This window comes from Lissotriton helveticus, chromosome 4_1 (genome assembly GCF_964261635.1).
Source record: "Lissotriton helveticus chromosome 4_1, aLisHel1.1, whole genome shotgun sequence".
NCBI classification, from domain to species: Eukaryota; Metazoa; Chordata; class Amphibia; order Caudata; family Salamandridae; genus Lissotriton; species Lissotriton helveticus.
The window spans coordinates 23,790,830-23,808,317 of record NC_136063.1 but is presented as its reverse complement, the minus strand read 5'-3'; the positions used below and the strand labels follow the sequence as shown (position 1 = coordinate 23,808,317).

At 45.6% G+C, this 17,488-nt stretch overlaps 1 long non-coding RNA gene across 1 annotated transcript in view; it reads left to right on the top strand.

The window, feature by feature from the left end:
* The window catches only part of LOC144826918 (uncharacterized), a 69,480-nt gene that overhangs the window by 11,261 nt on the left and 40,731 nt on the right, over window positions 1-17,488 (top strand). Inside the window, exon 2 of the long non-coding RNA XR_013609970.1 lies at window positions 3,168-3,281. This is a non-coding gene — a long non-coding RNA (uncharacterized LOC144826918). The remainder of the gene's footprint in view (window positions 1-3,167; window positions 3,282-17,488) is intronic.

The window sequence follows — 17,488 nt, the reverse complement described above, 5'->3', positions numbered from 1 at the left end:
CTTAGTAGACAGTCATCACACCCTTAGTACACAGGTCATTGTACCCTTAGCACACAGATTATTGTGCCCATAATACACAGGCAATGGTGCCTTTATTACAGAGGTCATTGTAACCTTAGTACAAATGTAATTGTGCCCTTTATACACAGGGCATTGTGCCCTTAGTACACAGGTTATTGTGCCCTAAGTACACACAACAGTGTGCCCTTAGTACACAGGGTGTCTCACCATTAGTACACAGGTTACTGGCCCTAAGTACACAGGCCATTGTGCCCTTAGTACAGAGGGTATGGTGCCCTTAGTACACAGGGCATTGTGCCTTTAACACACAGGTCATTGTGCCCCTACTACTCAGGATGTTGTGCTCTTAGCAAACAGGTCATCATGCCCTTAGTACACAGCTCATTGTTCCCTTAGTACACAGATAATTGTTCCCTTAGTACACAGGTCATTGTACTCTTAGTACACAGGTCATTGTACCCTTAGTACACCTTTTCACCAGGCCCTTAGTACACAGCTTATTGCTTCCTTAGTACACAGATCATTGTTCCCAAGTACACAGATCATTGTACTCTTAATACACAGGTCATAGTGCACTTCGTCACCGACCAATGTGCCCTTAGTACACAGGTCATTGCTTCCTTAGTACACAGATAAGTGTCCCCTTAGTACACAGACCATTGTGCCCTTAGTACACAGGTCATTGTACCCTTAGCACACAGATTATTGTGCCCATAATACACAGGCAATGGTGCCTTTATTACAGAGGTCATTGTAACCTTAGTACAAATGTAATTGTGCCCTTTATACACAGGGCATTGTGCCCTTAGTACACAGGTTATTGTGCCCTAAGTACACACAACAGTGTGCCCTTAGTACACAGGGTGTCTCACCATTAGTACACAGGTTACTGGCCCTAAGTACACAGGCCATTGTGCCCTTAGTACAGAGGGTATGGTGCCCTTAGTACACAGGGCATTGTGCCTTTAACACACAGGTCATTGTGCCCCTACTACTCAGGATGTTGTGCTCTTAGCAAACAGGTCATCATGCCCTTAGTACACAGCTCATTGTTCCCTTAGTACACAGATAATTGTTCCCTTAGTACACAGATCATTGTACTCTTAGTACACAGGTCATTGTACCCTTAGTACACCTTTTCACCAGGCCCTTAGTACACAGCTTATTGCTTCCTTAGTACACAGATCATTGTTCCCAAGTACACAGATCATTGTACTCTTAATACACAGGTCATAGTGCACTTAGTCACCGACCAATGTGCCCTTAGTACACAGGTCATTGCTTCCTTAGTACACAGATAAGTGTCCCCTTAGTACACAGACCATTGTGCCCTTAGTACACAGGTCATTGTGCCCTCAGTACACAGGTCATTGCTTCCTTAGTACACAGGCCATTGTGCCCTTACCACACAGGTCTTTGTGCCCCTACTACTCAGGTTGTTGTGCTCTTACCACACAGGTCATTATGCCCCGAGCACATAGGCCATTTAGTCCTTACCACACAGGTCATTGTGCCCTTAGCACACAGGCCATTGTGTCCTTACCACACAGGTCATTGTGCCCTAAGTGCACATGTCATTGTCCCTAAGGAAACAGGTCATTGTGCCCGTAGCACACAGGCCATTGTGTCCTTAGGACACAGGTCATTGTGCCCTTAGCACACAGGTAATAGTGTCCTTACTACACAGGTCATTGTGCTCTAAGTACACAGTTAATTGTGCCATACGTGCACAGAACACTGTAGCCACTGTAAACAGGTCATCATGCCCTTAGTACCCAGATCATCATGCCTGTAGAACACAGGTCATTGCGCCTTTAGTACACAGGTCATTCCTTCCTTAGTACACAGGTCATTGCTCTTTTAGCTCACAGGTCATTGTGCCCTTAGCATACAGGTCATTGTGCCATTAGTACACAGGTTATTGTGAACTCAGTATACAGGTCATTGCTTCCTTAATACACAGGTCATTGTGCCTTTTGTACACAGCTCATTGCACCCTTAGTACACAGGTTGTTACACCCTCAGTATACAGGTCATTGTGTCCTTAGTACACAGGTCATTGTACCCTTAGTACACAGGTTATTGTACCCTTAGTACACAGGTCATTGTGCCCTTAGTACACGTTCCTTCAAGTCAGACATCTATGCATTCAGAGTTACTGACCTCTGCCCTAGGGGCACCTGTGTATTGCTATGCAGCAGCTTTGCGTTTGGTGGTCCCCAATGACTTTCCAAAGTTTCTGTGGTTTCCTTCAGAGAACAGAGCTAATATCTGCAACAGTGAATTGTGAATTCATCCATCTATGTGCACATCCAGTCTCGATCATTCCTCTTCCAACCATCAACTTATTCTAATAATTACCCACTGACCCAATCACACATCCACGTCCACACACATACACACACACACATGCACACTTGTGCACACACACTTACACATAAACACACCTACACACTCACACCTAAATACACACACACGCTCACACCTAAACACACACACTCGCACATAAACACACACACAAACACACACACACACATATCTAAACACACACATATAAAGACAACCACACACTCACACCTAAACACACACACACACATGAACACACCCACACACTCACACATAAGCACACACATACACTCGCACATAAACATACACACACACACAAACACACCTACACACTCACAACTAAATACACACACACACTCACATCTAAACACACACACACACTCACACATAAACACACACACACACAAACACACATACACACTCGAACCTAAGCACACACATATAAACACACCCACACACTCGCACATAAGCACACATACACATTCACTTTCCAATCAATAAAGTAGCATTTTCAGTTCTATGCCAGATGCATTGAATTTGTCATTGTTTGTTTACTAAAACAAGATCAAGTTGGTAAGAGCAGGCTCTGGTTAAAACCAGATCACAGCAGTCACAAAGTGATGGAGAAGGAAGTGAGCATGCAATTGCAACAGGCCACGATGTACATTGCTCTACTCATACATACCATGCTGGGGCAGAATGATGACATCACACCTGTTCTCATAGTGCACAGTATAAAGAGAGAGTCAGAGGATGTGCTGGGAACCCCTTGTTAATCCATCTTTTTGTTTGTTTTACAGCACATTCCTTGAGGTGTTACTACTGCGCTGGAGCATTTATCCGTCCTTCGTGCAACAATGCCATCAACTGCCCCCCAGGGTTCTATTACTGCATCAAAGTCGTGGACTCTAGCTGTAAGTGCCGTCTGCATCATCACTTTATGTACAGACACATATATATCATACACAGATATCAAACATAGCGCCTTTACAGGCAAGCCAGGGTCTGTTTAAGCACTTGTAACAGAAAAATTAAAATCAGTCCAGACCTCCTCAAATGCCATTATTAACAAACAATATATGCCATGCAGCTGCTTACTAAGCATTGCACAGCCATAGTTCAAGCTAGGACAATGATGGTCCTACCATCTCTTGGTTTGACAGTTTATCAACAGCTATGGTAGCAGTGCTGCGAGCCCCACACACATCAGGTCCTGGTGCTACTGCACCTGCTGCACTATTCATAACTGCACCTCCGAGTCCGAACTCTTGCACCAGAACCTCTTGGCTGCTAAATTCCCAGAGCTGGGACCTTGGTGTTTCCTTCCCACCCCACGACCTCAGAAAGACTGGGATGTGATGCCTGCTACAGAGCCCAGAGGGGCTGGGGAGAGGGAGAGGGGGAACACTTACCCCAGACCTGCCTTTCCTTAGGTGAAGCAAACAGCCTTGATGATGATGAGGAAGTGATGCGTGAGCATTTCCTCACGAGCCAGCTGTGGGTCTGAGGGTACTCATGTACAGCTTCAGCTGAAAGTACTAGCACTGCACATCTGTACAGTGTTATGGAGAACTCATGAAACACAAAACTGCATATCTGTGCACTAAAGAAGGAATCTCAGGCATCACAACACTACACAATAATGCAGTGATAAATGGAACTCAGGCATCGCAACACTGCACAATAATACAGTGATAAATGGAACTCAGGCATCGCAACACTGCACAATAATGCAGTGATAAATGGAACTCAGGCATCACAACACTGCACAATAATACAGTGATAAATGGAACTCAGGCATCGCAACACTGCACAATAATGCAGTGATAACTGGAACTCAGGCATCGCAACACTGCGAGGAAGAGGTGTGGCGCTGCGGCCAGGGCGACTGACGCTGGAATCTGGGGACCACGGTTCGATCCCCGGCTCCGGCGGCAGGTTAGCCCAGCACCATGTGACTCTGGGCAATAGCTTGCTTAATCTTCCCGACGGAACTCAGACATCGCAATACCGCACATCTGTGCACAGATAAAGGGATCTTAGGCATTGCAACACTGCTTAACAGTACAGTGATTAAGGGAACTCAGGCACTGCAACACTGCACAACAGTACAGTGATTAACCCTTTCTCTGTGGCGGCAATTCCGCCGCAGCGCTAAGGCGGTGGGGGGGCCACGCGGTGCTCCGACGCTTATGACAGAACCGCTCCATCACGCCCCTCGGGTGGGCTGTGCCTGTGACGGAGCGGTTCCGTCATGGCCCCGCCCGCTCTATGGAACGCGCCACGCAGGCACGAAATCAGCACCGCGCGGTGAGCGGGCCATGACGGACCCGCTCCGTTACCAGCACAGCCCACCCGAGGGGCGTGATGGAGCGGTTCCGTCATAAGCGTGGGAGGGGTTAAGGGAACTCAGGCACTGCAACACTGCACAACAGTACAGTGAAAAAGGGAAGTCAGGTATCGCAACACTGTACAACAGTACAGTGATAAAGGGAACTCAGGTATCACAATACTGCACACCAGTGATAAAGCCGAACTCAGGCATCGCAACACTGCACACCAGTACAGTGATAAAGGGAACTCAGGCATCACAATACTGCACAACAGTACAGTGATAAAGGGAACTCATCTATCGTAACACTGCACAACAGTACAGTGATAAAGGGAACTCAGGCATCACAACACTGCACAACAGTACAGTGATAAAGGGAACTCATCTATCGTAACACTGCACAACAGTACAGTGATAAAGGGAACTCAGGCATCACAACACTGCACAACAGTACAGTGATAAAGGGAACTCATCTATCGTAACACTGCACAACAGTACAGTGATAAAGGGAACTCAGGCATCGCAACACTGCACAACAATACAGTGAACAATGGAACTTAGGCTTTGCAATACAGGACATCTGTGCACAGATAAAGGGATTACAGGGCATTGCAACACCGCTTAACAGTACAGTGATTAAAGGAACTCAGGCATCACAACTCTGCACAATAGTACAGTGATAAAGGGAACTCGGGTATCGCAACAATGCATGACAGTACAGTGATAAAAGGAACTCAGCTATCACAATAATGCACAACAGTACAGTGATAAAGGGAACTTAGGCATTGCAATACAGGACATCTGTGCACAGATAAAGGGATCTCAGCCATTGCCATTCTACTTAACAGTACAGTGATTAGGGAAACTCAGGCATTGCAACACTGCACAACAGTACAGTGATAAAAGAAACTCAGCTATCACAATAATGCACAACAGTACAGTGATAAAGGGAACTTAGGCATTGCAATACAGGACATCTGTGCACAGATAAAGGGATCTCAGCCATTGCAATTCTGCTTAACAGTACAGTGATTAGGGAAACTCAGGCATTGCAACACTGCACAACAGTACAGTGATAAAAGGAACTCAGCTATCACAATAATGCACAACAGTACAGTGATAAAGGGAACTTAGGCATTGCAATACAGGACATCTGTGCACAGATAAAGGGATCTCAGCCATTGCAATTCTGCTTAACAGTACAGTGATTAGGGAAACTCAGGCATTGCAATACAGCACATCTGTGCACAGATAAAGGGAACTCAGGCATCACAACACTGCACAACAGTAGAGTGATAAAGGGAACTCAGGCATCACAACACTGCACAACAGTACAGTGATAAATGGAACTCAGGCATCGCAATACTGCATATCTGTGCACAGATAAAGGGATCTTAGGCATTGCAACACTGCTTAACAGTACAGTGATTAAGGGAACTCAGGCATCACAACACTGCACAACAGTACAGTGATAAAAGGAACTCAGGTATCGCAACACTGCTCAACAGTACTGTGATAAAGGGAACTCAGGTATCACAATACTGCACAACAGTACAGTGATAACGGGAACTCAGGCATCGTAACACTGCACAACAGTACAGTGATAAAGGGAACTCAGTTATTGCAACACTGCACAACAGTACAGTGATAAAAGGAACTCATCTATCACTATACGGCACAACAGTACAGTGATAAAGGGAACTCAGGCATCGCAGCACTGTACAACAATACAGTGAAAAATGGAACTCAGTCATTGCAATACAGGACATCTGTGCACAGATAAAGGGATCTCAGGCATTGCAACACTGCTTAACAGTACAGTGATTAAGGGAACTCAGGCATCACAGCACTGCACAACAGTACAGTGATAAAGGAAACTCAGGCATTGCAATACAGGACATCTGTGCACATATGAAGGGATCTCAGGCATTGCAACACTACTTAACAGTACAGTGCTTAAGGGAATTAAGGCTTCGCAACACTGCACAACAATACAGTGATAAATTGAACTCAGGCATTGCAATACAGCACATCTGTGCACAGATAGAGGGAACCCAGTCATCGCAACACTGCACAACAATACAGTGATAAATGGAACGCAGGCATTGCAATACAGCACACCTGTGCACAGATAATGGGATCTCACGCATTACAACACTGCTTAACAGTTCAGTGATTAAGGGAACTCAGGCATCGCAACACTGCACAACAGTACAGTGTTAACGGAAACTCAGGCATCGCAACACTGCACAACAATACAGTTATAAAGGGAACTCCGACATCACAACACTGCACAACAGTACAGTGATAAATGGAACTCAGGCATCGCAATACAGCACATCTGTGAACCGATAAAGGAAACTCAGGCATCAAAACACTGCACAACAATACAGTGATAAATGGAACTCAGGCATTGCAATACAGCACATCTGCGCACACATAAAGAGATCTCAGGCATTGCAACACTGCCTAACAGTTCAGTGATTAAGGGAACTCAGGCATCGCAACACTGCACAACAGTACAGTGATAAATGGAACTCAGGCATTGCAATACAGGACATCTGTGCACATATGAAGGGATCTCAGGCATTGCAACACTACTTAACAGTACAGTGCTTAAGGGAATTAGGGCTTCGCAACACTGCACAACAATACAGTGATAAATTGAACTCAGGCATTGCAATACAGCACATCTGTGCACAGATAGAGGGAACCCAGTCATCGCAACACTGCACAACAATACAGTGATAAATGGAACGCAGGCATTGCAATACAGCACACCTGTGCACAGATAATGGGATCTCACGCATTACAACACTGCTTAACAGTTCAGTGATTAAGGGAACTCAGGCATCGCAACACTGCACAACAGTACAGTGTTAACGGAAACTCAGGCATCGCAACACTGCACAACAATACAGTTATAAAGGGAACTCCGACATCACAACACTGCACAACAGTACAGTGATAAATGGAACTCAGGCATCGCAATACAGCACATCTGTGCACAGACAAAGGGATCTCAGGCCTTGCAGCATTGCTTAACAGTACAGTGATTAAGGGAACTCAGGCATCGGAACACTGCCCAACAGTACAGTGATAAAGGGAACTCACGCCTCACAACACTGGACAACAGTACAGTGATAAAGGGAAGTCAGGTATCACAATACTGCACAACAGTACAGTGATAAAGGAAACTCAGGCATCTCAACACTGCACAACAATACAGTGATAGATGGAACTCAGGCATCATAATACAGCTCGTCTGTGCACAGATAAAGGGATCTCAGGCATTGCAACACTGCTTAACAGTACAGTGATTAAGGGAACTCAGGCGTTGCAACACTGCACTGCAATACAGAGATAAAGGGAACTCAGGCATTGCAACACTGCACAACAAAACAGTGATAAATTGAACTCGGACATTGCAATACAGCACATCTGTGCACATGTAAAGGGATCTCAGGCATTGCAACACTGCTTAACAGTACAGTGATAAAGGGAACTCAGGCATCGCAACACTGCACAACAGTACAGTGATAAAGGAAACTCAGGTATCACAATACTGCACACCAGTGATAAAGGGAACTCAGGCATCGCAACACTGCCCAACAGTACAGTGATAAAGGGAACTCACGCCTCACAACACTGCACAACAGTACAGTGATAAAGGGAAGTCAGGTATCACAATACTTCACAACAGTACAGTGATAAAGGGAACTCAGGCATCTCAACACTGCACAACAATACAGTGATAGATGGAACTCAGGCATCACAATACAGCTCGTCTGTGCACAGATAAAGGGATCTCAGGCATTGCACCACTGCTTAACAGTACAGTGATTAAGGGAACTCAGGAGTTGCAACACTGCACTGCAATACAGAGATAAAGGGAACTCAGGCATTGCAACACAGCACAACAAAACAGTGATAAATTGAACTCGGACATCGCAATACAGCACATCTGTGCACATGTAAAGGGATCTCAGGCATTGCAACACTGCTTAACAGTACAGTGATAAAGGGAACTCAGGCATCGCAACACTGCACAACAGTACAGTGATGAAGGGAATTCAGTCATTGCAACGCTGCACATCTGTACAGTGCCATAGGGAACTCAGGCATCACAACTCTGCATATCTTTACAGTGATGTGGAGAACTCAGGCATCACAACACTGCATATCTGTACAGTGATGTGGAAAACTCAGGCATCACAACACTGCATATATGTGCAGTAATGGAGACAACTCAGACATCACAACAATGTGCTTCTGTATAGTGACACAGATAACTCAGGCATCACAACTGTGCTTATCTGTACAGAGATGTGTAAAGTTCAGGTATCACAACAATGCACATCTGTAGAGCGACATAGATAACTGAAGCATCACAATACTGTACATTTGGTGAGAGAAATAAAATGTAGTAACACAAAAGGAGAGTAAAAGATTTTCCACAGAGGTGGAAGGAGTTACTCCTGGTCCCCTGGACCTTAATTAAGATACACAACAGAAGGAGTATCCCAAAAGGACCAAATAGATGGTCCTAAATGGGACAAGAGAAAATGGAGAAATAAAAGAAAAATATTCTTTTGTTAAAAGACCCCTCACTCACCAACCTGGTTGGTGACATGCTTCATCATCCGGGTCCCACCTCGACAGCCGAGTGCCATCCAGGTGTGCTTTGACACCTGGCTACAGTGGAGCGGGTTTTTTGTGAGTGCAGTGCAAAAAAGTGATGTTAAAAATTGTCCAAGTATAACTTTGTGAAAAGGATTTTTATTCTGAAGCTACTGGACTATATTAAAAATATGCAATAAGATACTTCAGTTGGCTTCAATGACCGGCTGTATCTATGTAAAATGTGGAATAGAGGTCTACATGTTTCAACCTGCGATGGGATCTACCAGGTTTTCTTCAGGACCAAGTGTGTGGAAACTGGGCGGTATACACACACTAACGTGCACCCAACCCTCGAGTCCAAAAATACCTCAATGTAAACTTACAGTAGGTGTCCTCACAGCCTGGATTAGGTGAGGAAAAACAGTGAAACCTGTGGAAGAAAATACAATAATCACAAACAAACAAATTACGTGCCTGTAACGTAGTGTAGTATCTCAGTAAGCAAAATTCTCCATGCGAATCCCTTTATGCTGAATAAAATCACCCAGTTTGTGCATACTAAATGGTGGTCTAAAATGTTGACATTTGCCAGCATTTGTGTTCTTAGTATGCAAGGATTAAAGTTGTGAAACTCCAGATTACAAGCTAGATTCGCCTGTGTTTCAATATCTCACACACTCAGAAATTCACACTGATCAATAATAGTGAGAAAGTGGGTGCGAAATAGTATTTTAAGTCACTCTGACACGAAATTTGAGAGTGACTAACGTCGCTCACATCAATTCGTGTGAACGTTGTTCATGCATGCATTGTAAACTTAATATGGCATCATAAAACAATGCTATGGGAGCGGTAAAAACAAGGACTGTGGGTAGAATCCTACTCAGAATTGTCGTTTCATGTGCTTCACGGGGTTAAAAAGGGGAGGCTTAGTCTTCACAAGACTGATTCTGAAAAAGAGAAAAGCCCGTGAGCCGAGGTGGGCTGGGACACGAGTCCTAAGGCCGACTGTGGAGCACAGCATGATCATCTACCGTAGGTGTTGACGGTAACGCTGTGTTCCGAATTGCAATAATCGGCTATAGCAAAAACTTACAGCTTTGTAGACAGTGAAAGGCCGATGTGCCTAAATGCCTTCCGACGAACCCCGGAGCCGTTGAGGACTGCCGATGGTACAGTTAAGAAGGGCAGTTGGTTCCGGGTGTGGGCGGGGCTATGGGTCACGTGGCTGGCATGATGTGTTGGTGTTAGAAAGGCGACCCGGGGGAGACAGAAGATGTCTGACTGACCACCCCTAGGTCCACCCCTCCGTCGAGAAGTAGCCGAGCGTTTACCGAGAGGCCTCCTGAATGGGGGTCCTCTCCTAGGATCGTACAGCAGAGTAATCACAACACTACAAACGGACACCACACAGGAGGTCAAGTTCTCAAACTTTATAAGTAGTAAACGGTGGGTGGCTCTTGGCAGTATGTACAAGCATATCGAGGGATCTGGAAAGTCTCGTAAAGGGGGGTAAGGTAGCGGGACTGTCTTACTCTGGGCGGAGGAAGGGATACCCTACGCACAGCTCTCAATCCTCGAGCTGGGGGGTTCCGAGCGGTTCGAGCCGCGGCAGCGCCAGCAGGCTAACAAGATGGTTCAGCAAGGTAGGCCGCGGCAGCGCCAGCAGGCTCTCAGATGGTTCAGAAAGGTAGGCTGCGGCAGCGCCAGCAGGCTCTCAGATGGTTCAGCAAAGTAGCTGCGGCAGCGCCAGCAGGCTCTCAGATGGTTCAGCAAGGTAGGCCGCGGCAGCGCCAGCAGGCTCTCAGTTGGTTCAGCAAGGTAGGCCGCGGCAGCGCCAGCAGGCTCTCAGATGGTTCAGCAAGGTAGGCCGCGGCAGCGCCAGCAGGCTCTCAGATGGTTCAGGTTACAGGAAGGAGGAGTTCGTCTGGTGGCGGCCGTGACAGCGTCCGCAGGGCTTCCAGTCCAGGATACAACTGAAGACCTGATCCAGGGCTGGCCCAGATATAGGTCTGGAGGTCTTTGAAGTCCGGACTCTCGCGCCTGGGGGTCAGAGGGGCCGGGACGAAGGTGTCCAGACACCCAGCAGGGGGGTGGAGCCAGCGCCCAGGGAGGCCGGAGGGCGATCGATACCAGGCGTCCGGGGACGGCTGGAGGGCCATCGAAACTCCTCTCCCTCCGGGATCTGTCGAGTGGCCCCTCTCTCTATTCACAGGATGGGTCAGGGACATCAGTCAATCACAAGGACCTGGGAACTCCCAGATGTGAAGGGCCACTTTCGTTGTGGAGACTGCAGCGTCTGCCACCTAACCAGCAATACCAAAACCCTGTGCTTGGAGCCCGGAAGAACTGGGAATCAACTAGCACACACCAAATGCAATAGCCCCAATGTTGTCTGTCTTATCAAATGCCCATGCAACAAATCATACGTGGGCATGACAAGCAGAAAAGTCAAACTCAGGATCTGCGAACATCGCAGCACTATCCGATGCAAAAAAAGTGCGACCAAATCGATAGACCACTTTCTAGCAATGAACCACACTACCAATGATATGGAATGGACTGTCATTGAGCAGGTGCAGATAGGGACCAACATACACAAACAGCTCTTTGAAAAAGAGCAACGCTGGATTTACAGGTTATCCACGCACATATCTGGCCTGAATGATAATATTCCTTGGGGTTCAGTCCTCCAGAGATGACCATTGACTTATGAAAAGGGACACACTTATGATCTATACCTTCTTTCCCCCTTTCCCTTTTCTACTGTCCAAACATGATGGGCCAATGCCGTTACGCTCTTATAAATACACCACTCCAATCAGTATTTCACCAGTCGATGCTATCACATTGAATTTCACCGTGATATAGACATTAACCCCGTCTACAAATATACACACAGGATGGGGGGCCCCCTATTATTGTGTTTCCCCCCATTATAGTGTTTTCTTGAATTTATTGCTTTATGGATACATTGTATTTTTTCCTGGTTCAATCTCCCACCTCGAGAGAATGGACACCCCTTTCAGCCATCAAATAGTCATACGGGACATCAGTTTACATCCCGTCAAGTTTCCTTTCCTTTTCAGAGCTCTTCTGCAAGGGATAACGGTCACTCCGCTTCCCATCCAATCCGTGCCTCCACTTTTTTGAGCCTACCGGGACACCACACTCTTGGCTTCCTGTGTTTCCTTGGTTACCAACACATCACTCCAGCCACGTGACCCGTGGCCCCGCCCACACCCGGAACCAACTGACCTTCTAAACTGTACTGTCGGCAGTCCTCGTCGGAAGGCATTTAGGCACAACGGCCTTTCACTGTCTACAAAACTGTAAGTTCGGATGACAGCGTCACCGTCAATACCTACGGTATACGATCACGCTGTGCTCCACAGTCGGCCTTACGACTTGTGTCCCAGCCCATCTCGGCTCACGGGCTTTTCTCTTTTTCAGAATCAGTCTTGTGAAGACTAAGCCTCCCCTTTTTAACCCCGTGAAGCACATGAAACAACAATTCTGAATAAGATTCCACCCACAGTCCTTGTTTTTACCTCTCCCATAGCATTGTTTTATGATGCCATATTAAGTTTACAATGCATGCATGAACAACGTTCACACAAATTGATGTGAGCACCGTTAGTCACTCTCTCAAATTTAGTGTCAGAGTGACTTAAAATACTATTTCGCACCCACTTTCTCACTATTATTGATCAGCGTGAATTTGTGAGTGCGTGAGATATTGAAACACAGGCGAATCTATGCTGGCAAATGTCAACATTTTAGACCACCATTTAGTATGCACAAACTGGGTGATTTTATTCAGCATAAAGGGATTCGTATGGAGAATGTTGCTTACTGAGAAACTACACTACGTGACAGGCACGTAATTTGTTTGTTTGTGATTATTGTATTTTCTTCCACAGGTTTCACTGTTTTTCCTCGCCTAATCCAGGCTGTGAGGACACCTACTGTAAGTTTACAGTGAGGTCTTTTTGGACTCGAGAGTTGGGTACACGTTAGATTGTGTATACCGCCCAGTTTCCACACACTTGGTCCTGAAGAAAACCTGTTAGATCCCATCGCAGGTTGAAACATATAGACCACTATTCCACATTTCACATAGATACAGCCGGTCATTGAAGCCAACTGAAGTATCTTATTGCATATTTTTAATATTGTTCAGTATCTTCAGAATAAAAATCCTTTTCAGGAAGTTATACTTGGACAATTTTTAACATCACTTTTTTGCACTTCACTCACAAAAAAACCCGCTCCACTGTAGCCAGGTGTCGAAGCACACCCGGATGGCACTCGGCTGTCCGGGTGGGACCCCGATGATGAAGTATGTCACCAACCAGGTTGGTGAGTGAGGGGTCTTTTAACAAAAGAATATTTTTCTTTTGTTATTTCTCCATTTTCTCTTGTCCCATATAGGACCATCTATTTAGTCCTTTGGGGATACTCCTTCTATTGTTCAACCCGAGTGAAATAAAACACCAATACACCACAACACCGTACACCTTTACAGTGCCATAAGTCACCCGGCATCACACATGCATATCTGTGGGCTAATATAGGACACTCAGGCATCACATTATTGCACATTAGTACAAGGGGCTTAAACACTGAGACATTATCTAAATGTACATCAGCCCAGGGATACTGAACACTGTGTCTCACAACACTGTACATCGGTACCTCGGTACAGAGCACCGAAGCATCATAACATTTTAGAGCTATACAGTGATATACAGCTCTCACCCGTCACAACACTCTATATGTGTACATTAATGTAGAGCACTCAGCTATCACGACACTGGACACCTTTACAGCCATTTGGAACACTCAGGCATCACGTCACTGTACGTTTATACATTGATATAGAACATGCATGCATAGCAAAACTGCTCATCCATACAATGATATAGAAGACACATGCATTCCAACACTGTGCAACTGTACAGTCATATGGAACACTCAGTCATCATAATTCTGCACATCTCAATTAATTAATTATTTCTCTGCATATGGGTATAGAGCATTAAAGCATCACGAAATTTTACTTCTGATTATTGATACACATCATACAGAATTGAGAACACTCAGGGAGCACAACACGTTGTGATATAGAGCACCCAGGCATCAAAACACTGATCCTCTGCACAGGGACACTGATGTATAACCTGTGACCCCATAACCGCAAACTCTGATCTAATCCTATACTCATTTGTCATTGCACTTCCAAAAATGCTTACCAAACAAAGCATTCTTCTGTTCTTAAATGCATGTGTATTTGTGGTAAATGTAATTCAAGCTTTTATCATTGTGCTTCTAAGACCGCCACATGTTTTAAGCTAAGTTAATTGTATGCATCCATTGTCTAATCAGGTTACAATCTGTTTGGAAGCATGGAGTGTGTGCTAGTGATATCGTGTGCTAAACCCATACATATCTTCATGCTCGCTAAACACAAATTGTGCTTTAGCTGAAACCATTTCAATTCACTTATCCCATTATGTCCACAAGTGAACCACCGCCAAGCTCCAGAAGAGACTCCAGCGTATCCAGAACGCCTCGGCGAGACTCATCTGAGGTTCCGTGACGATTTTACTCGTGTTTGTAAACATTGTCGTAAATACATAATTTCGGTATCAGTGAACCGCAAATGATCCATTTAGTATATCCTGGTGTTTTCGCTATGCTACGAGCAAGAGCACTCCTGTTACCAACACATTTGTGATTTACCCATGGCATCCATCTTAGAACACGGAAGCCATTTTGTATTCCTTGCCCTCACATAGTCAATGGACACGCAATGACCTCTTTTTATTTAAGGACACGTAGGCCTTAACCGGCGATTCACCTTGCTAGTGACACGTGCACCTTAGGCCAGCAACGCTGTGGCAGCATGACTCGGCAAGAGCTGCCTCCCCAGCCTGAGGCCAGTCCTGCTATACTGGTTCTTGTGTTCGTTGGCCTGATCATGATTAGGCGGCCGAAGCTGGTAACCGTGCCCATTTACGACCCACAAACATTTCTTATCCTGTCTTTCTATCTTCTGCACCTGGCTCTGCTCCTTTCCTTCTGGGCCTTTATTAGGGGGAGGTAACGAAATTTACGATGAGGCGGTCCGGGTCTTGAATGAAGAATTGACATGGGATTATGATGGACTAGTGGGAACCCCTCATTCGTAATGTTTTGACATCAGATACTGTTGACGATTCCTGTGCAACGCCAAATATTTATTGTTTAAGACACGAATGTTTAGAACTGTGGTAACATGTAAAGAATTTGCCTGAAGCCCAATATTTAGTATATAAGGAGCAACCCTCTTTGTACAAATCGAACAGGCTCCTAGACACTGCCCGTGTGCAGTTTCTGTGACTTCTGTGTCCCTGCAGTAATAAACCTTTGGTCTTTGACGCCACCATCGAGAAGCCCGTGTTTCTGTTTGTTTGTGCACCGAGACAGGTTGAACTCCGGGGTCTTCGGGTGTTGTCCCTGACACCTCTGGACGGAACCAAAAAGTCCAGAACTCCAATTGGCGCCCAACGTGGGGCGACGTCATTCGGTACCGGTCCAAAAGCCTGAAGAGTTCGAGGAGCTTCGTGTGAAGATTTCAGAGGGAGGCGCCCCACTTCATCGATCCCGGCATATCGCAAAAGTGGCCCCGACGTCCTCTTCCACGAGGGTTCCCGTTCAGACGGCTGCAGTGGTCCGTTGCCTTGACCGTCGCCCTGTCTTGGACCCGAGGTGCAGTCCTCAGTACGGCGAGACGTGACGGGTTTCTCCTTGGTGACGTCTTCAGTACCTCAGTTAAGTATTTTGTGAGGGTTGCTCCTGTTTGGATAATCCTTTTAGTTCTCAGTTCAGTTCAGTTCTGTAAGATTATCACTGGTTATTCTGGTTACGATAATCATTCTGTTCAGTTCAGGTATCGATACATTTGTCAGTTCTGGTAGGCCTAAGTTCTTGGTTCGAGTGCGCATCTTTTCTGTTTGTGTCTTGTTTGTTTTGTGTTCCGGATTATAAAATGGTAAGTCGGAAAAATTGTATGTTGTCTTGTTTTAGTTGCAACAGTGATTCCCAGTTGGAGGACTCGTGTTTGGTTCCTCCGATTGGAACTCCCCTTTATGATCTATATTGCAAATTTGGTGTGGGCCCTATCTCTTATAATGAGGTATGGATCCGCTTCACAGAGAAAGATGGTGTCCTTAGTTGGCCACTACATGGTAGTTTTGAACCTGAAGTTCTCGATAATCTAGAAAGAAGGTTGTTTAAGAAGAAAGCCCGGCCGGCAATGTTTGATTCTTTTCGTTATTGGCGAAAAGAATCTAAACAGAGAGAAATTAAAAAGTTGAAGAAAGAACAGAAAGAGCAAGAGTTGACTTTAGAACAGTCTGCTAGGCAGCTGCAACTCAACGAATCTGAAAAAGCGATGGAGGTGGCCGATAGAGAGCGTAATTTAGCAATAGACAAGTGCTATCCTGCTTTGCCATCGAGTACAGCTAAGATAGTAGAGGACCCTGAAAAGGATCCCCTGTTGTCTTACTTGTTACGATCACCCCCACCGTATGCACAGGGTGCTACGGCTCCACCTATACCGAATGTTCAATTACCGGTTGCTGGACAACCTGGTGTCCCTGTTCCCGCTCCCCTGAATCAAGTTCCTGTACCTCCTGTGGTCAATATTAATGTTCCTTCGACAACCCCTCTTCTAGGGTTGCCGGCTTCTTTACCTATGCCTGTGTCGCTCACACCTGCTACTTCACAAGCTATTTTGCCTGCTACTCCTACTGTTCCTAATCTATCTGTTCCAACTGCTACTCTATTTACTGCTTCTGCTAATATTATGACTCCGCTTTCTGTTCGTCGGAGAATCACCGATTCTGTCTCTAATATTCTATCTCCCTTCTATAAAACTCTGATTAAGACTCCTACCTCTGACTCTGTGCAGAGACGTAGCCAGCTTCCCAGTACTGAAGAAAGAGGAATACTAGATTCCACTGCTCTTAGATGGGTTTCGAAAGTTGGAAGATATAATGTACAAGATGTATTAGATACATTTATGCAATGGAATGAACCGACACAACGATATGTGTTCGATGAAATGTGTTTCCTTCTACGTGAGGAATTGGAAGAGGATGACCCTGAATCAAATCTAGA